At 46.1% G+C, this 25,259-nt stretch overlaps 1 protein-coding gene across 9 annotated transcripts in view; it reads left to right on the top strand.

Moving 5' to 3' along the window:
- The window catches only part of DNAJB6 (DnaJ heat shock protein family (Hsp40) member B6), a 387,002-nt gene that overhangs the window by 42,502 nt on the left and 319,241 nt on the right, over positions 1-25,259 (top strand). For 4 of the 9 annotated variants that reach the window (XM_085631956.1, XM_085631960.1, XM_085631962.1 and 1 more), the window contains one exon: positions 13,570-13,671. The exons of the other annotated variants lie outside the window; for them this stretch is intronic. The gene's annotated coding sequence lies outside the window, so the exon portion shown is untranslated. The remainder of the gene's footprint in view (positions 1-13,569; positions 13,672-25,259) is intronic. 9 annotated transcript variants of the gene reach the window in all.

Genomic DNA, 25,259 nt, shown 5'->3' with positions numbered 1-25,259 from the left:
AAGACACAGTAGTGGCCTATTTCTGGTTACTAGCATCTCTTTACTTTTTGTGAGATACTCAGTTTGGAGTGGTGATGTAGATGCATTTGCTCACTCCTTGTTCATGAACCCTCTAGTGTGAATTATATTGAGCATTGACCATCAGCTAAAAACTGTTTGCAGTCATTGCGTTTTCTTTCACTTGAAATAACAAGCATTGGCATAGCCAATAGGTCTCGTCTTTGGGACCTTTATAAGTATTTAGTTATGCAGCAGGTCCCAAAGGCAAGACCTATTGGCTATGCCAATACTTGTTTATATTGCTTCCTCACAGCTTTTATTTTCTCCCATGTATGGGTTGGGGCATTGGGCTTTATTGCACTCCAGACTACTCTTCATAGTTCCTCTTTTTAAGGCTCGGCATTTGTTTGTCAATATGATCTTTTTTCAAGTTCATGACCTTTTTAATCAAACACCAACCATGTCCGGCAACATGAAATAATTTCCCCCATTTTTTTCTTTCTTCAAATAAAAAAATCTTAAACACCCGAAAAGACTACAATCTCAAATCATAGACCCAAGCTGAAGAATGGAGTTTGGGTTTATAGAAGACTAAGGAGAACACAGGCCTGTATAGATTACATTTGATGAAACACTTTGTAAGAGCTATGATTTCAGTATAAAATGAGTCTGATATTTTAAATTTTTTGCTGCCTCTTCCAGCCTTTAAACTGGGAATGCCTTCAGACCAGTACAGCAACCATCCAGTTACACGATCTGCACAGAGCATATTGGTATAGTGGCATCTTGGTAGCCAGTCTTTACCATTTGTCTCTTTTGATGAGCGAAGTTAGCATCCAGAAAAGATGTTAGCTATTTCTGGGATGGCCCTTTAACCACTGCCTCCCCTTGAAGCCTATCCATCAGTTTAGGATGGTCAAAGGTGTTAAAGGCTGCAGAACGACCCAGTAGCACCAGATGTGTTGGAACCCCCATAGTATGCAGTTTTATGGACGACTGTCTGCATGTCCACAAAAGCTAATTCAGTACCCCTCTATGTGGATGAAAGCCGGACTGCCTCTTTCCAAGAATGTAACTTGCCAGCACATCTGTATCTGTTTTTTGAAGCTGTAAGGTTTCTTCAATCTCAAAGATCCTGAAGGCACAAAATATTTGGATTGTAATTTGAAGTGGAGAACAACCTCCAAACAGAGTTGTGTTGTTTTATTTTTAATATATGATGTGACCTAGGCTTTTTTTTTAGATCAGTAGAAATAACGCCTTCTTAAAAAGAGTCAATCACTGTATCTCAAATGTCTGCCAGTACTATGTAGCACTTCTTAATTACCCTCATGGGTCATGGATTCCCTGGGTAACCAGTCTGCTTTGTAAATGTTTAATAATAGAGGTAATATCCTATTGAGACTTAGCTCTCAAATTAAAAGGTGTGTTGACTCTGCATTATAAGGGCTATTGAATTGCATCCATATTGGAGCCTTACCGTCTCCGCCCATCTCATTATCCAAATATAGTCTTTACCTCTGATGCAGTAACTGTTTATATTTATAGCTTTGTGTGACATGGAGTAGCTGCCTTTTTGTTACGGGAGTTGTCTCTTTCAAACAGCCTGCAAGATTTCAGGATTTTCCTCAAATGAGACATGCGTTGTCATTTAAGCTTTCACATATTAAGGAAACATTTTTTCAGGATTTCAAACATGCTTCCTCAGCTGAAGAAAATTTAAACCATTTTGAGATTTTACCATGCTGAAATTCAACTGCTCCTTTCGTACTTGTTTAAAATCTATTGTAGTATATAGGGGAGTTTCCTCAAGCAGTGAAGAAGCTACTCCTGTTCATTGACCAAAGCAATTGCATCATCAGTGGCCTTCATAAAGCTGTTCCCATTCTAGAAATTTGTTAGACGTGGACCACTCATGATATTTTGTGCCTGCTTTTCTCATACAAAGCTTAATCTAGTAAAGGTGCATCTTCCAGCCAGGAAGCACTGTAGTAAAAATCTTGTCTCGCCCTCTTGGTTTTGTTTGTGATGTGAGCCTTCAAGGTGAGATTGGTGTCCAGGATGAGCTCAAACTTGGCTTTTGGGTGAACAGAGCAAATGCTGGCAATACTGAAGTAGCAAGAAAGAACATAAAGAGAATAGTGCTTTGATGAATATTGTTTATTGCAAGATTGATGCTTTTTCAATAATCAAAAGGGGTCGTGTAGATGAGGAAAATCAGGGCTGTTTGTAGTATGCCCTTTGCAGGTTGAGTTAGAGCTGATCAGTGGTACATGCAGCGGTGGTGGATGTGGTTAAGTCAAGATGAATAACAACTTTGCATGCTTGCAAAATTAAACTGAAGTGGGTGGGTGGCAAGAACAATGATTCTCTGAGAAACCGAGATGGAGATTTGCCTTTTTACAAAAAGGACTTTTATGAGAAGCAAGCCCATGACCTGGTACATGTTGTTCCTTACTGGAATTTGGTCAGTAGGATGACCTGTCCATTAGGTACAAATTGATAACCAAATATGAAAAGGATGTGTCTGCCATGCTGATTAGCACATGAACAGCTACTTAAACAGTAGTGATTGTCTTGCAATATACTGTCTTGGGATTGAAGCTCATTTGTTTAATAATTGTGTGTATTCAGTTGGCAGTGTATAAGAAAGTATTCGTTCGAGGCATATGAGCTGCAGATTGTACACTTAGCATAGATCGCCATCTGGTGTTGGGCCCGGATGTTTGCAGTTTGTTTTTGTTCTTTGGACAGTCTTTGGAAGTCACGAGTTCGGTGGAAATGCATAGTGAACCAGTGGAAGACGACTTCCTACTGGACACATTTGACATTCAGGACAAGTCCACATCTATCTTGCCCATGCTTAAAGGTGTCACCAAGCATGCTACAGAGGTGTTCAAAGACCCTGTCAGGGCCAGGGTATTGAACCCTAGAATAGAAAAAAAGTACAAGGCGGCACCCACAGACCCTGCATACATTAAGGGCCCTGCTCCCTTAGATTCCCTAGTTGTGTCCACAGCTAGAAAGCGGGCTAACTCCCAGTCCTCCGGAGAAGCCCCACCGCCAGATAAGGAATCCAAACTTCTAGACGCGTCTGGCAAACGCTCCGCCTCCCAAGCTGCAAACATGTGGCGCATTGCAAATACACAAGCGCTACTTGCACGCTATGACAGAGCACACTACGACGAGCTTGAGGCTCTTATGCAGCACCTCCCCGAAAAACACAAACGCAAGGCTCATGACCTGATACAGGAGGGTAAACTAATTACTAACACCTCCATTAAGTGTGCCCTCGATGCAGCTGACACTGCTTCTAGAGCCATAAATACCAGTGTCCTGCTTCGTCGTCATGCCTGGCTCAGGATCTCAGGGTTCAAGCCCGAAGTCCAGGCGTCCATACTAAATCACCCCTTTGACCAACAAACTCGCTTTGGGCCAAAGGTGGACGAAGCATTAGAAAAGATGAAAAAGGACACAGACACAGCAAAGTCTATGGGGGCACTACAATCACAGGCCCCTAAACGCTCCTTTCGACGCTTATCCTTTTGTAGTACAGGCAGAGGCTACTCCACCGATAGCGCCTCTACCTCCTACAAGTCCCCTCCTCAAAATACCTTTTCAAAGGGCTACCAAAGGGGTGGTTACAGAGGCAACAACAATAAGGGCAGGGGCAAAACTAACACCACCCGTTCTGCCACCCCGCCCGCACAATGACTTCCCTTTGCTCCCCCCAGACCATCCCACTCCGGTCGGGGGCAGACTACAAAACTTTATCCACGCATGGGAATCCATAACATCGGACAAATGGGTGACCCAAATTATTCGGTCAGGGTACTGTCTCCAGCTAACATCTACCCCACCCAATATCCCACCAAGGCACCGTCCAATGTCTCAAGAACATTCCACACTACTCAAACAGGAGGTGCTCTCCCTCCTCCAAAAACACGCTATACAGCAGGTCCCCGTCAATCAGCAAAATCTAGGGGTCTACTCTCTCTCTATTTCTTAATACCAAAGAAAGACGGGACCCTAAGGCCCATTCTGGACCTCCGGCATCTAAATGCGTACATACATTAAGACCATTTCCACATGGTCACCCTACAACAAGTCCTCCCGCTCCTCTGTCAGGGAGACTTTCTCACTACCTTGGATCTGAAAGACGCATACTTTCACATTACAATACACCCTTCTCACAGGAAGTACCTCAGGTTCGTGGTGGACGGTCAGCATTACCAATTCACGGTTCTCCCCTTCGGGGTTACCACCGCACCACGGGTGTTTACCAAATGCCTAGCAGTTGTAGCAGCACACCTCAGGCGTCAACATATTCACGTCTTCCCTTACCTAGACGACTGGCTCATAAAAGCCGCGTCCTACAACGAATGTGTGCAACATACCAACAGCACTATTCAACTACTCCACCGGCTAGGCTTCACGGTGAACTACCAAAAGTCCCACCTCCTACCATCTCACACAAAGCAATATCTCGGGGCCACTATAGACACCTCCAAAGGTATTGCCTATCCAAACTCAGCCAGAATCGCAAGCATGCAAGCCTTGCGCAAAACATTCCTTCCTCAACACTCTCTTCCAGCAAGAGTGTTTATGAAGCTCATAGGAATGATGGCGTCCTGCATTTTCATAGTGCCCCATGCAAGACTCCACATGCGTCCACTCCAAGAGTGCCTAGCACAACAGTGGAACCAGGCCCAGGGTCAGCTGACGGATCTGGTGTTGGTGGACGGCCGCACCCATCACTCTCTGCAGTGGTGGAACACCACAAACCTTTCCAAAGGGCGGCCGTTCCTGGACCCGGTTCCTCAGGTGATTTTAACAGCGGACGCATCGCTCTCCGGCTGGGGAGCGCACCTCTTACACCTCACAATGCAAGGTCTATGGACGCCACAGCAAAAATCGCTCCACATCAAGCATCTGGAGCTCTTGGCGATCTTTCTAGCCCTAAAATCTTTTCAAAAACAGATTTCGGGCAAAGCAGTCCTCATTCGCACAGACAACATGACTGCAATGTATTATATTCAAAAACAGGGGGGGGGGCACTCTCCCCAGCTCTCCCGCTTAGCCCAGAGCATATGGAGATGGGCAATTCCCCAAAACATCTTTCTCCTGGCGCAGCACGTTCCAGGCGTACAAAACACCATGGCAGATCTGCTCAGCAGACAAACGCAACAACTACACGAATGGGAACTGCATCCACAAGTTCTTAACCCATTCTTCCAAAAGTGGGGGCATCCTCAGATAGACCTCTTCGCCACCCACGAAAACAAAAAATGCCCAAGCTTCGCCGCCAGATACCCACACCCATTGTCCAAAGGCAATGCGATATGGATGAACTGGTCAGGCAGATTTGCATACGCCTTTCCACCTCTCCCACTAATTCCGTTAGTGGTAAGGAAGCTACAGCAGCACTCCCTCACACGTTTTCTGGTAGCCTCAACATGGGCCAGGCAGCCGTGGTACACCTGACTGCTACAGCTATCGGTGGTACCACATCAAAAACTGCACCTGTCCCCATGCCTCCTAACCCAGAACCATGGAGAAATCAGGCACCCGGACCCAGCTCAGCTCAACCTTGCGATCTGGCTCCTGAAATCTTAGAATTTGGATACCTTAACCTTCCCCCTAATTGCATGAACATTATTATGGAAGCCAGACGTCCTACCACTATAGCATGCTATACCGCAAAGTGGAAAAGATTTGTAATTTACTGCCGTAACCATACAATCAACCCTTTAGATGCATCCATACAGCACATCATATGCTATCTGCTCCATCTTCACAGGTGTAACCTGGCATATTCATCCATACGCCTACACCTAGCAGCGATTGCTGCTTATCTACAAAACAGACAGCATTTATCACTGTTCAGAGTGCCCGCTATTAAAGCCTTTATGGAAGGCCTTAAACGAGTAATTCCTCCCAGGGCACCACCTTCCCCTGTGTGGAATCTAAATGTAGTTCTTACACGGCTAATGGGTCCACCCTTCGAACCAATGCATAAATGTGAGCTACAATTCCTCACCTGGAAAACAGCTTTCCTCGTAGCTATCACTTCCCTTAGAAGGGTTGGTGAAATACAAGCGTTCACTATACAGGAACCCTTCCTACAAATACATCACAGCAAGGTCATACTTCGTACAAATCCGAAGTTTCTGCCCAAGGTCATTTCCCCCTTCCATCTCAATCAATCGGTGGAATTACCTGTCTTTTTCTCGCAACCTCAATCTGTTGCAGAAAGGGCCTTACACACACTTTATGTTAAGAGGGCTTTGCTGTACTACATACAAAGAACGCAACCTTTCAGGAAGACTAAACAATTGTTCGTTTCCTTCTCTCCACCACATAAAGGCAACCCCATCTCTAAATCAGGGATAGCTAGGTGGATTGTAAAGTGTATACAAATTTGCTATCAAAAGGCAAAAAGAACATTATCTGTTCCACCTAAAGCCCACTCTACTAGAAAGTTAGGGGCTTCTATGGCTTTTCTAGGGAACATACCCTTAGATGACATCTGCAAAGCAGCCACATGGTCAACACCGCACACCTTCACAAAACACTACTGTGTAGATGTGCATTCCAAGCAGCAAGCTAGTGTGGGCCAGGCTGTACTAAAGACACTTTTTCAAACCGCTGCAACGGATACCGGTGGTCGCCGCTAAGGTTGGGTACTGCTATATAATCTATGCTAAGTGTACAATCTGCAGCTCATATGCCTCGAACGGAATATGCTACTTACCAGTATGCATCTGTTCTTGGCATGTAGAGCTGCAGAGTTGTACACGCCCACCCGCCTCCCCGGCTACCTGTATCCGTTCCAGTCCATCTTATTTAGATACAACACACATGGGTTTCTCACTGTTATTACTATGCTCCATCATTTCCCTGTTGGCGAAAAACAATCTAAGGATGGAGCCGAAGCCCATGCGCAGTACGGACCGAAGGAGGAGTCACCGAACTCGTGACTTCCAAAGACTGACCAAAGAACAAAAACAAACTGCAAACATCCGGGCCCAACACCAGATGGCGATCTATGCTAAGTGTACAACTCTGCAGCTCTACATGCCAAGAACAGATGCATACTGGTAAGTAGCATATTCCTTTTGTTATCTTGAGAGCTTCTTGCCACTTTGTTGCAAGACGCTCCCAGTCATAATCATTGGTGTTCTATTAAATCCTTCAGGCTGATACAAGATGTCTCCTGAAATTACTCGATAACTAATTCAATATTTGAGATAAAGAATTCAATATATGATTATTCAAAGATGTAAAATGGTCCCTCGTGCATTGGAGTGCTTACCATAGATAGAATGATCATCAGACAGCATATAGCATGAGGTGAGCGAGAACTAGTACTCGGAGTATAGCGAAAGCGCAGTCTCTATTTATTTTAAAGAATTGGTATCGATAGTTGTGCAGGCAGCGAAGCTGTGAAGCCAAACTTAAATATGCACAACTTTTATTTTTCAATGTCAAGTGATTCGTGATCAGTACACTTTGAGAATATACCCAGTTACACAATAAGAGTACATAGTATATGAAAATCCAAGGATGAAAGAAGGGCATCTACTATTGTGACCATAGTCTTTGAACCGTAACTTTACAACTTATTGACACAGTACCCTTCTTTGATGTATTAATGATGTCTCATCGAATTTTCCATCTTTTACCCATTCCTACATTGCCAAACCCTTCTTTATGGTCTCAATTTTTTCCATGTCGGCTGTCTGTAATTTATTAGCACCTCTAATCTCTTTACATTTTGTACTTCTAGTCCTTTATTTAACTAGATGTGAGATAATTGGTAGCTGTTCTGTCTTAGCTCCACAGCCTCTCACTTGTACCATCACTCTCCTGCATACTCCCTCTCACAAATCACACTCTCTACATTCAAGTCCACCTTTCTCTCTTCCTGTGCTCCCTTATTTCTTTTCTTCTTTTCCTTTTCAAGCTCCCCTCAGTTCTCCATCACACTAATATTTCTTCTTGTCACTTTGATTCCATACTCTCCTTTTTTTCATCTCTTCCTACCTCTCACCCTTTCTGCTATCAAGCTACTCTCCCTCAACTCATACTTTTCATCTTGCTGTTTACCTCTGATTTTATGTTGCTTCAAGTCAGATGTATGTTATTAAATTCCAATTTATTTGCATCTGTTTGTAGTTTTTCATTTGGCATAAAAAAAACAGAGCTACAAATATCAGAGGGCAAAGTAAAATTAGAACTAGGTGAGCTACTGGCTCCTGACGGGAGAGGTTCAGTCTTATTCTTGTGTAGTGAGCATGTGATGTGAGCGAGGTGGGAAGCCTCGTCATTCCTCTTTGGCCGCATACTTGCATTTTAAAATTTTAAACTTACTCACGGGTACATTTGGTCCCGGGCACACTCACCCTTCATATTTCTGTGGCTACGTTATTGTGGCGCTGCCTCCCTCTCGTCTTTAGATCTTCAACAGAGAGGGAGGACTTTGCTGGCTGATTGGGCACGCCCCCTGGCCTGACGACCGGACGTATTTTAACACCCGGATGCCAGCGCGCAGTGGGCGTGCCAGAGGCAAGCCCGTCTGCGCCCTGGAGCGTCCAGCGGCCAGTCAGTACGCCGCTTCGTACATGAATAACGGCTCGACTTATAAGTATTCTGGCTCTGATCTGCGACGGTTACATGACAACTCCTTACACTGTAACCCTATGGACATGACTACCATCTGATATCGTAAGTGTCCTCAATGCGATTTTTTTTGTGAAACCTAAAATAAACAGACCACTGTCCCAACATTTGTCCCTTAAAACCCCCAGAGATTCTGGAAATGTGACCATAAAGCTAATCAGTATTAATTGCCGATCTCTGTCCAAAAACAAGGCCCACATATTTGACCTCCTTCACTCAGAACAGCCCGATGCAGTGTTCTTGACTGAAACTTGGCTTCACTCCGGGTCTGGCCCTGATGTGGCCATTGCCCTTCCTTCGGGCTATGTAGTGGTGAGGTGTGATGGAGCCTCTGGTAGAGGTGGGGGTATTGCAGTAATCTTTAAATCTAGCTATGTATGCACCCTTGAAGCTCTTTTGTTTCCCATGTGTGAAGCTGCTCTCTTCAAACTGACAGTCACTCCCCAGTGGACATTCTCGGGTATACTGATGTATCGCCCCCCGAATAACTCCACGAGTTGGCTATCATCACTGGCAGAACTAGTTGCCCCTTTCGCTCTAAAGTCGGCCAATTTCACCATTGTGGGGGACCTTAACCTACATTTGGAAAATACGCAAGACAATTTAATTAGCGCGGTTTTGACGGACTTGGAGGCATTGAACATTTTCTTACGTAATCATGACCCGACCCACCAGGCAGGGCACTTTTTGGATCCAATTTTTTCTACCCTTGATTACGCATGCAGCCCGTCTACCCCCTTGGATTGGTCTGATCATTATGCCATCCATTTTAGTCTGCAGATTAAGAGATCTGCTCCAGTCCACAGCTCAGACTCGGTCAGCTATTACAGCGCATGGTCAAAATTAGACCTCCCTGGTTTTAATACCACTCTACTTGCCTCTCGCCCAGACCCTGATCTCCCTCTCTTGCCTTTGAACCTAGCAGTCTCTTCGTGGCTGTCTTCTGCCATAGACCTTCATCTGCCTTTGCGTCGTAAACGCAGCCTAGGCCATCACCCCCTGGCACCATGGTTCACGGATGAGTTAAAACTCATGAAGTCTGAGTGTAAGCATTTGGAACGTAGGTGGAGAAAGAGCTACAGCCCTCATTGCAAACTTACCTACAGAGCAGCACTTGGACAGTATCATCTGGCCTGTAGGAAAGCAAAATCCATCTTTGTAATAGACGGGATAAATAACTCTTCTAACCGCCCTCGGGCACTCTTTGCTATGGTCAAAAATCTGGCTGGTTCCAAGGCCTCCCCATCTCCGCTCGACGAGCCTCGCTGCAATGAGATTGCAGACTTTTTCACCACCAAAGTAGAAACTATCTATCGTTCCCTTTTGGGACCTCAGCCTCCATCTTCTTCTTTGCAGTCTGTACCATCACTGCCAGTCCCTGTCTCTGCCCGCCCTCTGTTACTCAAATGGCCCAGGCTGGATCAACAAACTTTATCTGATTGCTTATCCAAGGTCAAATCCGGTTCCCCTCTGGATCCAGTTCCGATGGATATTCTTCGTCAGCTCTCCCCTGATTCCCTTCTTATTATTCAGGCCCTCTTAAATGCCTCCCTTCGAGAATCAACTGTCCCTGAGGACTGGAAGCGGGCTATGGTGGTCCCTCTTCTTAAAAAGCCTACAGCAGACCCCAAAATTCTTTCAAACTACCGCCCGATTTCTTTGCTGCCTATGTTCTCCAAGATTCTTGAGAGACATGTTAACACCCATTTGTCGCTGTACATAGAATCGTCCGGTTTTCTCCATCCCTCTCAATCAGGCTTTCGTTCGCATTTTTCCACCGAGACCACGCTACTAGGAGTGACCGAGAATCTCCGCTCTCTGCTTGACAGGGGAGAATCGGCGGCTCTTATCCTTCTGGATTTAAGTGCCGCGTTCGACACTGTGTCGCATTCCATCCTATTGAACGCCCTCAGGTCTGCAGGGGTAGCGGGTTCAGCCTTGGCCTGGTTGGCCTCCTTTATACAGAATCGCTCCTTTCAGATCTTTTCACAAACTGCCTCATCTTCTATCCGCCCATCTGCATATGGAGTTCCCCAGTGGTCTTCACTTAGCCCTCTGCTTTTCAATATCTATATACGTCCTTTGGCTGATATTGTGAAGACCTCTGGCTTAGCTCTTTACTCCTATGCAGATGATACCCAGATCATATTTTCACTATCAGCGGGAGAGGAAAGTTCCCCCTCCTCGCTTCAGCTTGGTCTGGGTAAGGTGGCGGAGTGGATGCAGACTAATCTTCTAAAACTAAATGGTGAGAAAACGGAGGTGCTGATACTAGGTAATAACAAACACCTTTGGGGCCCCCAACATTGGCCTACTACAATGGGTCCTCTTTCCCCAGCCAGTGAAGCAGGTGCGGAACCTCGGCTTTATTATGGACGATCTACTCTTGATGCGGCAACAGGTTGTCAGTGTTGCAGCTACCTGTTTTACCATTTTGAGATGGTTACGGAAGATCCTCTGGATGCTCCCAGACTCCACAAAGCGCACTGTAGTTCAGGCCTTAATTGTATCACGCCTAGACTACGGGAATGTACTATACTTGGGGGGCAGCCAGGAGATTCTGCGGAAACTGCAGTTAGTCCAAAATTCAGCGGCCCGCCTCCTGTGTAATATTCCCAGGAGGACCTGCGTCTCTCCTTTTCTTCAAGATCTACACTGGCTGCGTATAGAAAATCGCATCAAATACAAGACACTGTGCATAATGTTTAAAATTAAACATCAGACGGCCCCTGTGTACCTGCAATCTCTCATTTGTCCTTACGTTCCTGTCCGTTCTCTCAGATCCTCTTCTCAGGGCAACTTTCATATCCCCCGTTTTAGGCTGTCCAGAATGGGCGGCCGTTCGTTCTCGTGCATGGCACCTAAACTCTGGAATTCACTACCTGTCATTAAAACTGGAACCTTGCTTCCATAACTTCCGAAAACTTGAAGACCTGGCTCTTCCCTCGCCATGTCATCGGCGGCGCCGGGAGACCCCATTGTGGGTAGCTGTGCGCCGTAGAAATTAATATAATAATAATAATAATAATTACTGAACCCATCTCCCCTTTTCTCCCCCTCTTTCTTCCTCTCTCTTCCTCTGTCTCTGTCTCTCTCACTCTCGTCCTCTGTCTCTGATCACAGCACCTCCGCTTCTTCCCTCTCCAGGTCCTTGGTTCCTCTTCCCCCTTTTTCCATTACAACTCGTATCCAAATTTATCAAACCATCCACCTTCATGCTTTCACTTTTATTTTCTTCAATTTCCTCTCTTCATTCTCATCCTCTATCCTTCCCGAGTAGACCTGGACTATGTAACAAATAACTGATTGTTGCTTTTAATATAATTGACACTTTTAACTATTTTGAGTTAGGACTGTTTGGTACCCATTTACAGAGTCTCATATGGAAGCCTTGACTGCCTGGCAGTTGTAGTTTAGTAAGCCATAGCATAGTTACACAAATAATTTTCATTGTAGAGAATGACCAGATGAAATATTAAAATGACAATCTCATGGTTCTGTTAAGAAAATGGTCCTAATAGAGATGAAAAAAAATAAAAATATTGAATTATGCAACTCTTTCTCAGATTCATGGTGAGTGGCAGGGTGGCAGAAGTGTGAACGTTTTCTCTTAAATGTAATGACTACTTCAGTTTCTCCTTTCTTTCAATTGTTCATTTTAGTTTCCTTGTAAATCAAGCTAGCCTAGCGGTATTCTTTTCACAGCTGCTTGCACATTTACTGGCACTCATACACACACACACACACACACACACACACACACACACACACACTTGATGCGTCCCAGAACTTTATTAATAGAATTGCAGGCATTGTTTTATCTTGATTATTGGTTGCCTCCGTCCTTCTGTACAGAGGAACAATGTCAAAGCTAAACCTGTTATGGTGCCTTATAGAATGTATTAAAATCCTGCTTCTGCAAGTTTCCGTTATTTGCAGAGCCTAAGGCACTTTCCTTGCAACGGTGAGGAGCAGCATCTGCACTATTCCAAATGGCTAAAATGTGTGAAGAAGCTTTGTATATCTCCATGCTGTTTACTAGATAAAGATCCTAACCAGGAAGTGCTAGTAGGGAAGGCTGCCTGAAGGTAACTATTTGTATAGCATGTCTCTACATGTAATTATGCCACTTGGCGATCGATACAAAGCTTGGCACTCAGTAAGAGATCTGTGCTCCTGGTAACCAATACCGGCTTTGAAGCTTGGCATTGCTGGTGGATTCACTTGTGGCACATCAGATAACTTATTTACCTTCTTTAGCATTTTGTGATGAGTACAGGAACTCTAGATAACTTTTCAACCCTTTCCCAGTTGCCAAACTGGATTGGGAAACCTTTCTATAGCATAACAAACATCATAAGTTCTAAATAGAGGAACATAACTAGTGGAAATGACTTCACGCTTTTATAAAGGGCCCCGTCTGTTAGCGATAAAATTTCTGTCTTAAACATTTTCATGCCCCCCGTTGAGGCAAGGGAGGTACAGGAGAATGCCAACACCCCCCCCCCCCCCCAAAAAAACAAACCTTAAACTGCAAGTCAAGAGTGCAGGCGTGAGGGTCTGAAGTTCTTGCATCCATCTGAGCATTTGCCTATCTATCACGCAGAGGAAATTGCTGGAGCATTACTTCTTTTGGATGAGATTTCAGAATGGTCTATCAAAATGCATCCAGATAATTTGTCTTACAGTTGTGGTTGACTGAAAATATCCTGCAGGGGAAATTGGCCAGCACATTGTCCTTTTCAGACTGCTGACAGACAGACGTATGTGGCACATAGCATAATTTCTATCTGCGCGTGACTGAGAGGCCATGATTCAATTTGCCCTTGCTTGTTCAGATAATGCATTGCATAATTGTCTGTTAGGAAGCCTCCTTTCTCTCCACAGAAGGACAAACACCCAGAAGTCAAACTTGACCACCTCCTCTTGAAGATTCAGGAGCAACCTCCTTTCTTTAGTGTGCAGAGCATTGAAAGACTGATCACCTAGGTAAGTTATTTGCCCCTGAATGGAGGCATCTGCGACCAGAACCACCTTTGAAACCAAAGCCTCTCAAAAGGTTCTCTGCACTAATTCTCAGAGGTTCTCTAGTAATGCATCCTTCATAGATTCTCCTGCTTGAATCTTTCCCTTCGTCGAGGTGAGAGTCTCTGTAATTGCATATAGTAGTATAAAGTCTTTCATTTAGGTCTATTATTATTGCATTTCCTCATAGGAATGAGTAGCAATCCACAAAATTTTGTACATGACCAAAGTTCAACCAATCAGAGCAGAGCTTGCACCCTTTCGTGCAGTGGCTTCACACCTCAGATTTCTTACCACATGAGTGGAAAAAGTCTCCCTTGGCTCTGCTTTTTCCTCATTACATCCTCACTGGGAATAGTGACCTCCAGGAGAAATTATTCCATTCCATTCTATTCGTCTCTCAGGATCTGTCACATTCTGCCGCATGTCAGAGGGGTCAAAGAAGGGGCTATTTCGCCCATGTAAGATGTTGGAAGATGAGGTTTTTCACTGAAGACCCTTACAAAGAGTGCTTATACTGCCTGCACCCCCACCACAAGCCCAAAGACTGCTGGCACTGCAGAACTCTTAAAGTTAGGGAGGCAAGCTTCTTATTATGACTCCAAAAGAAGAAAGTGTCATAAACTACAGACTCTTGAGATGAAGGACCCTGCTCTAAGGCCAAAGAACCTCAGTCAGATTGGGCAAGAATTCAGCTGAACCACTTAAAAAGACTCTTAAACAAACATTGGCATAGCCAATAGGTCTCGCCTTTGGGACCTTATAAGTCTTTCGCCATGCAACAATTGCATAACTAAATACTTATAAGGTCCCAGAAGCAAGACCTATTGGCTATGCCAAGCGGCCGCGAAAGTGAAAGTAATCACGGAAAAGCGCGGCGCGCACACCCACGCACTGTAGCTCTAGGCTGGCCTGGTAGCACTTTTTGGAGCCCTCTCAATAAGTCTTGCCAAACCAGCACATGCGCTGGGTCAGGCGAGACCTAAAAAAGGGGGGGGGGGTGCAAGAGTATAAGTAGCCCGTAGGAAACTAGGTAGGTAAAGTCCCAGAGTGTGAGTAGAGCCCAGACGCATCCCGCTTCCCATTACTCCGGTTTGGTTCTGGTTCCCTGAACAACCTCTTCCTGCCCTCGTGCTCCACTCGCCAGCCTTGCAGGTAATCCCCTCTGTTCCTTTTCCTTTCTCCCCCTGCCTTAGTCACTCCCACACTGAACACACCACCCCCCCTCTCACATCTTTCTTCCTCCCCACAGCTGTTCCATGATTGACTCCCGCGCTGGCAGTCCATGCTTGACTCTTGACCTTTGCAACACTCTGAACAATCCTCTGGAGACTACCATTATCTCCTTTCCTTTCTTGGATCCCTGGCCGCCTTAATTCATTTGTCTCTTGCGGTCCCCAGGTAACTATTCACACTCTGGGACTTTACCTACCTTGTTTCCTACGGGCTACTTATCTGCTTACACCTCCCCTCTTTTTTTCCTTCTCTCCCTATACAGCACTATTTTTGGAAATCGGTGACCATATGTCCTGATGATGACCAGAAATTATTCTGGTTGAAATGCCGTCGACTAACCAGCAAAGAACTATGGCGCTGTGGTGGTCAATTGACTTCACCCAATTTAAAAACCCTCATTGTATATAGTTTTTTTTTTTTTACCACAATCTATTTTACTTTATCGCTGTTTAAGCGGTTTTCTCACCTTGTCACTGCGCCGTCACTAGCACGTCCAGTGCCCACCTGTGTGTTATGGTCATCATACACTTTAATTGTACAGTAGTGCTGTTATAACTGCCTACAATAACAACAACTTTACCCTGGTTGTCCCGTTGTGGTCTCCCTTCTTTTTTCCCCTTCTCTCCCGGTGCTTATGATGTGTACGACTTACTTATCTACCTTTGCTAAATGATCCCCAGTTGAGACATTGTTGCATTGTTACACCATTAGGCATGCTGGCAATTATTCTGGTGCTTTGAATTTTTTGTTCAACCTCGGTTTGACTGCGGCTACTGTAGAGGGGTTTCTCATAAGCTCCGAGTCCTTCATTCCAAATATGGTCAACAACTGGAATGAATTGTTGCATTGTTACACTAACTACCCGCTCTCACCTGGGTTAACGGGTCCATTCCTGTTATCTTTACCTCAGCATGCCTAATGGGACATTCTACGCCTGATTTGATTGTGATGCAGGTGGCACAACGATCAAAGAATCCTACAGCACCATGTTCAGCTTCCCCTGACAAAGAGCACAGGCTGCTGGACAACATTGGTAAAAGTGCCTTAGCTGTGACAGTGTTTAACAATAAGAGCGTCCAATTCCCTAGCCATACTGGGTAGGTATGATTGCCAGATTTGGTCAGACCTGGCTCATGTCCGGGAATCTCTGCCGTACGTAAAGAAACAAGAAACTAAGACAAGTCTTCAGGAAGGGAAAGAAGGTCAACAGAGATGTTAGATACGGCAGTGGGTGTCGCCTTCACAGGCTTCTGGCAGATGGCAGGGGCAGCTGTCCTAAGACTGCAGGGTTGGCTTAGAGCAACCTTTTTTCGACCGGAAGTCCAATCCAAAATATTAGAAATGCTTTATAACGGAGAGGCCTTGTTCGGTAAACATATTGCTGATGCACTGCAATCAATCAAAGCCGACACAGAGACCGCTCTTGCCTTGGGTATTCTCCAACAAAAGAGGTTCTCATTTCGAGGTGGTAAAGAAAGAGGACAGTACTCTTTCTGGGGTGAATTCCAACCATATAGATACCAACCATACCATCAGCAAGCACTGGGCTATCAGCAGCAGTTTCCACAATAGTGCAGACAGTCTCAGACCTCGGCTTACTCTAGGCAGACTGGTAGCATAAGAGCCGCCACTGCAACAAAAGGTCAAGAATCTTAAAGCATTGACAAAAGAATAACACCGGTCACCTCAAGGCCTCCAACTCCCTTGCAGTTCACAGACTCTTTTCAACTGTTACAAAAATTGGTCACCCATCTCTTCAGACAGGTGGGTTCTGGAGATCATAACGTTGGTCACACCCTACAGTTTATCCAGAAACCTCCCTACCACCCGTCTCTCAGATGAACACATCAACATCTTCGACAGTTAAAAAAGGAAATTGAGTCTCTGATTTCCAGGGGAACAGAAGAAGTCCCTCAAAACAGCAGACACTCCAACTTTTTATCATCTCAGGAAAAAGAATGGAAAATGAAGACAGAAGTGATAGATCTCAAGATGCTCAATAAACGCATATTTCCACATTCCCATTCATGGGAAGCACAGAAAATATCCAATTTGAGGTGGCCGCAAGTCACTGTCAGTACATAGTACTACCATTTGGACTAAAATCCGCCCCAAGAATTTTGGCTCCAATAGCTGCCTTCCTCAGATGGAGCGGACATCGAGTATATCCGTACTTTGACGATTGGCTCATAAAAGCACACTCCCGTAGGGCTGCAAGGGATTCGACAAGAGCATGCATACAACTGTTCAAGAACCTGGGCCTTCACGTAAACAAGGAGAAAGCCAGTGTAATCCAACAAATGACAATAACTTTTCTGGCAGCTGTCATTAATACACCCATCTGCAAGGTGTATCCAACAGAAGAGAGAGTGACAAAGATGATCAAGCTGGGATCTTCTCTGTCACAACAAAGACCGAACTGCTGGTTATACATGAGGCCGCTACAAGAACTGGACATGCAATGGACACAGGCTTGTTCTACGACATGGTTAGATAAAGCCAGAGCTGGTGTTGCTTATGATTTCTGGTGGACAAAAAGAAAAAACATCGAAAAGGTGCTGATGTTCTTACTCAATACCACAAAGCTCGTTATGACATCAATGGAGGGATGGGAAGCACACCTTCAAGATCTGGTTAGACAAAGAAAGACTGAGCCATATCAACTTCCTCGAACTAAAAGCAGTAGAGGTGGGTCTGAAATCCTTCCTGCCAAGGTTACGAAGGACGGGTGTTTTAATCCGCATAGACAACATGGCCACAATGATTTACTTAAACAGGGAGGTACAAGATCACACCCTCTATCCAGGGAAGATCAGGAAATTTGGACCTGTTGCCTAAACAACAAGATCATCCTGAAGGCGGAACTAGTTCAAGTCGCACAAAACCAATGGGTGGACAAAGTAAGTAGGTCACTGAAGGAATGTCACGAGTGTGAGTTGTCAAACGACCAACTCAATCTTTTACAAATGGGGAATTCCTTCCCTAGATCTTTTCACATCTCACCGAAACAACAAAATGCTCACACTATGCCATCAGGTTCGAGCGCAAAGGGGGGGTGGGGGGGGGGGGGGGCGAGAATACGTGCTGCAGGTCTCTTGGCCAGGCATGTTCACGTATGCTTTCCCACAATACCCTTGATTCCACAGATACTTCACAAGCTGAACTGGGAGCAGTGTAGGATCATCCTAATAGCCCCAGCGTGGCCAAGACAGTATTAGTATACTGAACTGCTCCTATTGTCAGCACAGCAACACACTCAACTCAAACCAGTCCTGAGATTCCTCTACAGTGACAGTGGGCACGTCATGCATCCGAACCCAGAAGCTCTAAATTTTGCAGGTTAGTTCCTGAATACCGTGAATTCCATCAGCTTTTTCGCAGCAGTGCACGGAAATCTTAGCAAAAACTAGAGCAGACTCTACAAACAAATCCTACAAATCAAAGCAAAATGAATATGATTGTCACTGGTGCGCAGCTAACTACTGTCTCCCTTTCTCTTAGGAGCTTGCACAGATCTTGCCATATCGTCTCGTTAGCTAGGACTGGTCTCTGCCACAGTTCTATTTGAGTTCAGCTTTCCACACTTTCAGGATACAGACGCTCTTGCAACAAGAAGTCACTTTAGTCTGATTGCTTCATAGAAGATTTCCCAAAGGGAATATTTGGAGCTTTTCCACTGACCAGAAAACCACCGATAACATGGCAGCTAAATATGGTCCTGTCAGTTAATGAGGAGAACATTTAGAGCTGATTCATAAAGCAGACATCGAGCACCTTACATAGAAAACTGCACTTCTCCTGAGGTTAACATCAAACAGGCGTTTTAGCAAGATACAAGCATTAACCGTGCAGGACAGACGGACAGGATAGTCATACTGCGTACTAAACCCAGATTCATACCCAAATTCACCACAATTAACCAGTTGTCCTAAAGACTTTTTTTTTTTCCAGAATCCATCGACCAAAGCATAAAGATCGCTTCACACCCTTTATGTCAAGAGATGCCCTAAATTTTATTTGGAAGGCACTAGATCCTTCAGAAAAGCAGAGGAACTTCTAGTTGCATTTGTTCCTCCGAGAAAAGGCCACCTAGTCTCGAAAGCAACTATAGTGAGTTGCTTATCAACAGCTATCCCTTTGTTCCGTGAAAGAACTGGAAGAACATTAGCATCCAAGGTACACGCCCACTCTACCAGAAGCATTTCAACCTCAGCTGCTCTGTTCTCATGAGTACCACTGTCTGGCATATGTAGAGCGGCCACACGGACTTTCACGCATGCCTTCACCAGACATTGTCTGGATGCTGTTAAATAACAGGGATATCGCCGTGGGCCAAGCAGTACTTCGAAACCTGTTTCAATAGGGTGAGCGTGTAGGTATTTATGAAGTTCATTTCTATGAATGTTTTACACCACGTACGTATACATAACTTTGTTGGTTACACTCCTCCGCATAGAGTTTCTTTAATGGATTTATTGTCCTTCCTTAATCTACTGCTAGCTATTCAGATTCAAGCATATGAATCTATGAAAGATTCAATACTGGAGAAAAAAGTAAGTTCGCAAGACTACTGACTTATTGTCAGTGAAATTGCTCTCCCACCCTTGCAGCTCCACCATCAAGTGAGGCCCTCCTGAGCCCCTGCACTCTCGAGTGTTGGTGTTTGAGGCCCTCTTCCACCCGCAGGTCCAGTGGACCTCACTCTTTCTCTCGCTCCGTTTTTCTGCTTGCCTTTTCCTTTTCGCCCCTTTCCTTTCACTCTCCATCCTCCTTTTCACTATTAATTTGTTTTCACTCTACTCTTTATTCTGTGCACCTCTCTCCCGCTTTTCCCTGCCGCTGCTGCCCCCACGGCCCCTACACCCCTCCGCGCGACCAGCCCAAGCCAGTTTCCCCTCCCAGCTGTTCAGCCCTCCCCGACCCCCTACTTAATGGCTGCCGCTGCAGGGACAGGCGAGCAAGACCACTGACTTATTGTCAGTGAAATTGTTCTCCCACCCTCACAGCTCCACCATCAAGTGAGGCCCTCCTGAGCCCCTGCACTCTCGAGTGTTGGTGTTCGAGGCCTTCGCTTTTCACCCTTTTACTGTCACTCTTTCAATTACTTTCCATCCTCCTTTTCACTTTTACTCTGTTTTAACTCTACTCTTTATTCTGTGCACCTCTCTCCCACTTTTCCCTGCCGCTGTTGCCCCTTGGCCCCTACCCCCCTCCCTGCGCGTCCTGCCTAAGACAGTTAACCCTCCCCGCTTCCGCCTCCCAGCTGTTCAGCCCTCCCCGACCCCTACTTAATGGGGGCCATTGTTCGGACGTGCAAAAAGCAAGGCTGTCTGCGCCCGTCCGCGACCAAAATGTGACCAGTGCCAGGAACCCTGGACTTCCGAACTGCCAACGCTACAACCCAGCGGCACTCTGCACACTCAGTCCAGGTCGCAACAACAACTACAAGCTAGCATCACCAGTCTGACACCCACGGACCCTTCAGCTGTCACCGCTGCTGCCACTCCTGCAGCACCACCAAGACCACCGATCCAGCACAACCTGCCCGCAACAACGTGACTGCACCAAAGACCCTGCAATGCATCCTCCTCAACGTCCGATCCCTCCGAAATCTGGGACCTCCTCGACAGCACCACCCTGGACGTCTCATTCAACACTGAAACCTGAACTAACACCACCTTGGGACCTGACATCGCCATTCCCTAAGGATACAAGATCTCCCGGAAGGACCGCCCCACCCACCCTGGGGGGGTGGAGGGGATTGCCCTCCGACTGAGCACACTTTCCAACGAGCCCACAGACCTGATGGAACACCTACACTTCAAGTTACAGGCAAGCTTTACCACCACCCTCCGGGGAACCCCCTCCGCCCTCCCCCCTCCCCCCCCCCCCCCCACCACCCCTCTGGACCCTGCGGACCATTCACCAACTGAATCGCGGATTGCATCACCCCGCAGGCCATCGCATCCACCAACTACACCTTGCTGGGAGACCTCAACTTCCACCTTGACAACCAACAAGACCCCAACACCACATCCCTCCTGGACAACCTCCACAACATCGGATTGCGCTAGATCGTGACTGAGCCCACCCACTCTGCAGGACACACCCTTGACCCTATCATCACCACAGGAAACTCCATCACTTTCAGCCACACCACCCGTGGACAGACCATCGTTGCATCCATTTCACCTTCAGAACACCCACCATCCACAGAACCCATCACCTGCTCCCACGCAGAAATTGGACTAAAATCACCGACGACCAGCTCACCACCTCACTCGGCAACTTCACCTCAACCATCATTGATCTCCAACTGCACCAACACCATAGCCCCCCTTAAGGACGACAACAACACACACCAGGAAAGCCAGCTGGTTCACCACAGAATTCCAAGAGTCTAGATGCACATGCTGCTGCCTTAAAAACCTGAAGGAACTCAGAATCTACAGAAGCCTACAACAATGCCCACCACCAACTCATCAGAAATACAAGAAAGAAAGCGATCCAAGACAAGAATCTCCGCACACAACAGCATAGAACTCTTCAGCATCATCAAGGAGTTCGCCCAACCCATCAGCGAGTCTACAGACATCCCTCCCTCACAAGACCTCTGCGACAAACTCAGCACCTTGTTCCGCCACAAAATCGAGAACATTTATGATAATTTCAACGAAGACCGCCAACACACAGAACCCTCACCTACCACCCCGACACCTTGAAGCCGATTGACAATTGGACAGCCCTCACCACCGAAGACACACTGAATACAATGAAGTCAATTCACTCCGGAGCCCCCACGGACCCCTGCCCCCACCACATCTTCAACAGAGCCGCCGACACCATCAACCACTCCCTCACGAATGCCTCCTTCCCCTATGACTGGAAGCACGCTGAGATCAACCCCCTCCTGAAGAAACCCTTGGCGGACCCCACCGACCTCAAGAACTACAGACAGATCTCCCTGCTCCCGTTCCCAGCGAAAGTCATTGAGAAAGCCTTCAGCAACCAACTCGCCACCTTCATCGAAGAGCAAAACATACTTGACTCCTCCCAATCTGGCTTCAGAAAAACCCACGGCACGGAAACTGCCCTCCTTGCTGCAACAGACTACATCCGCTCCCGCCTGGACAGAGGAGAGACGGCAGCCCTCATCCTCCTTGACCTTTCAGCTTCCTTCGACAGTCTCTCACCGCACCCTAACACGCAGACTTCACGACGCAGGGATCCTGGACAAGGCCTTCGACTGGATTCGCTCATTCCACCCTGGCAGAACACAGCGGGTCAGACTCCCTCCCTTCCTCTTGGACCCCACACCGTCTACCTGCGGAGTCTCCCAAGGATCCTCCCTCAGCCCCACGTTGTTCAACATCTACATGGCTCCGCTCGCACCCATCGTCAGAACCCATGGACTCAACATTGTTTCATACGCAGATGACACCCAAATCATCCGTTCCCTTTCCGACTAACCCAACACAGCCAAACACAACTTTCAAGAAGGCATGGCAGCAGTCGCCAAATGGATGAAGAGCAGCTGTCGACAACTCAGACAAAACAGAAGTACTCATCATGGGCCCACACCCCGATACCTGGAATGACACCTGGTGGGCCCCCACCCTCGGAAGCCCGCCCACCCCACGGACCACGCACGCAACCTCTGGATCATCCTGGACTCCAAACTCAAAATGGACCGCTAGACCAACTCCGTCGCATCCTCCTGCTTCCACATCCTCTGCCTCCTATGCAAGACCTTCAAATGGATCCCCCTCGAACACAGACAGTCACACATGCCCTCATCACCAGCAGACTTGACTACGGCAATTCTCCCTATACCGGAATCAAGAAAAACCTCACTTGCAAACTTCAAAACCTCAAACGCCGCTGCCAGACTTATCCTCAACCTGCCACGACACTGCCACATCACCCAGCACCTGCGCTCCCCAGCGAGGCAAGAATCGCCTTCAAGATTCTCACCCACACACACAAAGCCCTCCACAACACCGGACCAGCATTCCTGAATAGCCGACTCACATTCCACGCACCCCAAAGGACCCTACAATCAGCCTAGCTCTCCCACACCGTGGTCCCTCGCACCAGGAAGTCTAGATTGGGAGGCCACTCCTTCTCCTACCTCGCGGCCAGAGCCTGGAACGCCCTGCTGCTCCCCCCCAGACAGACGTCACTCCCTAACTTCACGAGGAACCTCAAGACATGGCTCTTCGATAGACCTCCTCCTTGATGGACCAGACCCTGCGCCCACCCCCCCAGTACTTTGAGACTTACGGGTATGGGTGAGTAGTCGCGCTCCACAAACCCCTGATTGATTTCTACACTGTGGTTCTCCAGTATTGATATCGTTCATAGATTGACATGCGACCCACTTGCCTCCCCTTCAGTCATTCACCTCATTGATACTCTTTCTCACGTAGCATAGATGCTTTCCAGTTGTTTGAAATCTGAGGTGTGATGCCAGTGCACAGGAGCAAAGGGTTCAGTCTCTGCTCTGATTGGTTGAACTTTGGTCATGTACAAAACTATGTGAATTGCGACTCCATTCTATTGGGAAATTCCATATTAATAGACTTAAATGAAAGACTTTATACTACTAGTTATAATTACCGAGGGACTCCCACCTCAATGGATGGGATGAATCAAGCATGTGACTCTATGAAAGATATCAGTACTGGAGAACCACATTGTTGGAGTAAATATCTTGTTTTTTCTTCACCACTGAAGACTCTGCACAAATCCTTGTTCAAGAAATTGCTGTTAAGCCATACATATAACAGATTCACAGTGTATGGATACCACTCAGCACAGCCATCACCAGCTTAGATGCATCTTCTCAAACTCAGACACTATTGACAGACTATCAAGCCTGTCGTAGAACCCTAACTTGTACTGTAGTGATGGTATTTGGCAACTTCTGTAACAAAATATGTAATAAATTTACTTTTGGCAGTGAGTGATCCTAATATTGATTAACTTGAGCCGCTAATTAATCCTGAGTTTGATGGGCAGAATATGCAGGAGAGTAACCAATAAAACTTCATTCTCAGGATAATTTTTTTAAACCTCGTATCCAAAATAGGCGATAAGCCCCACCTGCCTTTGTGATTACAAAAAATATAGGCTTTATCTGAGAACAAGCATCCACCTCAATGGAACCATTTGCCAGTAGCTTTTTCTACACCCTCAGCAAGATGTTCAGAGGATGTGAGGAAACGGTGAGTAGGGATTGAAAGTGGGGGAGGGGGGGAATTCTTTTCATTCGTTGGAGAATGACATCTGGCAATAATGCACACGTCCTAGGTTATCCCTCAGCTTTGATTAAGAAGACCCGGAAGCTCATCCCTTAATGCCATTCCAGCCGCGCTCCCCCCCCCCCCCTTACTGGAGTCTCATGATGCTGTAGAACATTCTAGTCAAGGAGGCTTCACAGTGAACTCAGGACATTACAGCTTTCTAACAAACTTTCACGGAGTCTTTGTGCCCCTGAAGTAGGCTGCTGCTGAAGTATATGCTACATCTGTTGCATATGACTCAGCCCCTAAGTAATGTCCATCACCAAGGTACTAGTGGTGGAAGTGTCTAGCAGAAAATCGAGGATTGCTCTGCTACAGAAAGCAACTGCTTTCTCTCCAGACTATCTTTGTCTTTCAAATGACACATGAGGTAATTGTGTTTGAATATCTTTAGAAAATCCTGTGGTGTGCCTCAGTGAACCTTGGTGCAAAAATCACTGCAGAACCCAGGATTTCAACACACTCCACTGTCTAGTCCAGTACGCAGAAGTATAATGTACAACCAATCATCTTTGAAACAACGTGAGAGATTGAGACTTGTCCCACGCCTTAAAAACTTTTTCTATCAAGTCCTCATTAAATGGTGCAATCCATTTAAACAGCAGTTTTATAGCAAAATCTCTGTAAAACGTGATTTTATCTGCACAATTTGCATCTTAGTACAGGTGCCTTAAGCTGCCGCCTTCACCACAGCAGCAAACCATTACCTGTTCAGCCCATCTAGCACAAGGATTTGTAGTTTAATGTTTGCTGTCCACTTATGTTTTGTAACTGTGCAAGCAATAGTGTCTTCATTAAGAAAAGGAATTAAAGAATTAGCTTCTTTGTTATCATTCCTTTCCCAACTACAGTAAGGCATCTGAGGGAGATAAGAATCCGCCATAGAAAGATCATGTATCCTTTCCTTTGATTCTTTAGATATAATCTTAGGAACTAATTTTAAGAAGTCTGTCTCAAATTAGATTGTTACTTGGAGGTGGCTGCTCTTAAATTATGTTTTAGAATGTGTAG

The sequence above is a fragment of the Triturus cristatus genome, chromosome 10 (assembly GCF_964204655.1).
Source record: "Triturus cristatus chromosome 10, aTriCri1.1, whole genome shotgun sequence".
NCBI classification, from domain to species: Eukaryota; Metazoa; Chordata; class Amphibia; order Caudata; family Salamandridae; genus Triturus; species Triturus cristatus.
The sequence above is the reverse complement of the archived record's forward strand: the minus strand, read 5'-3'. Positions and strand labels throughout refer to the sequence as shown.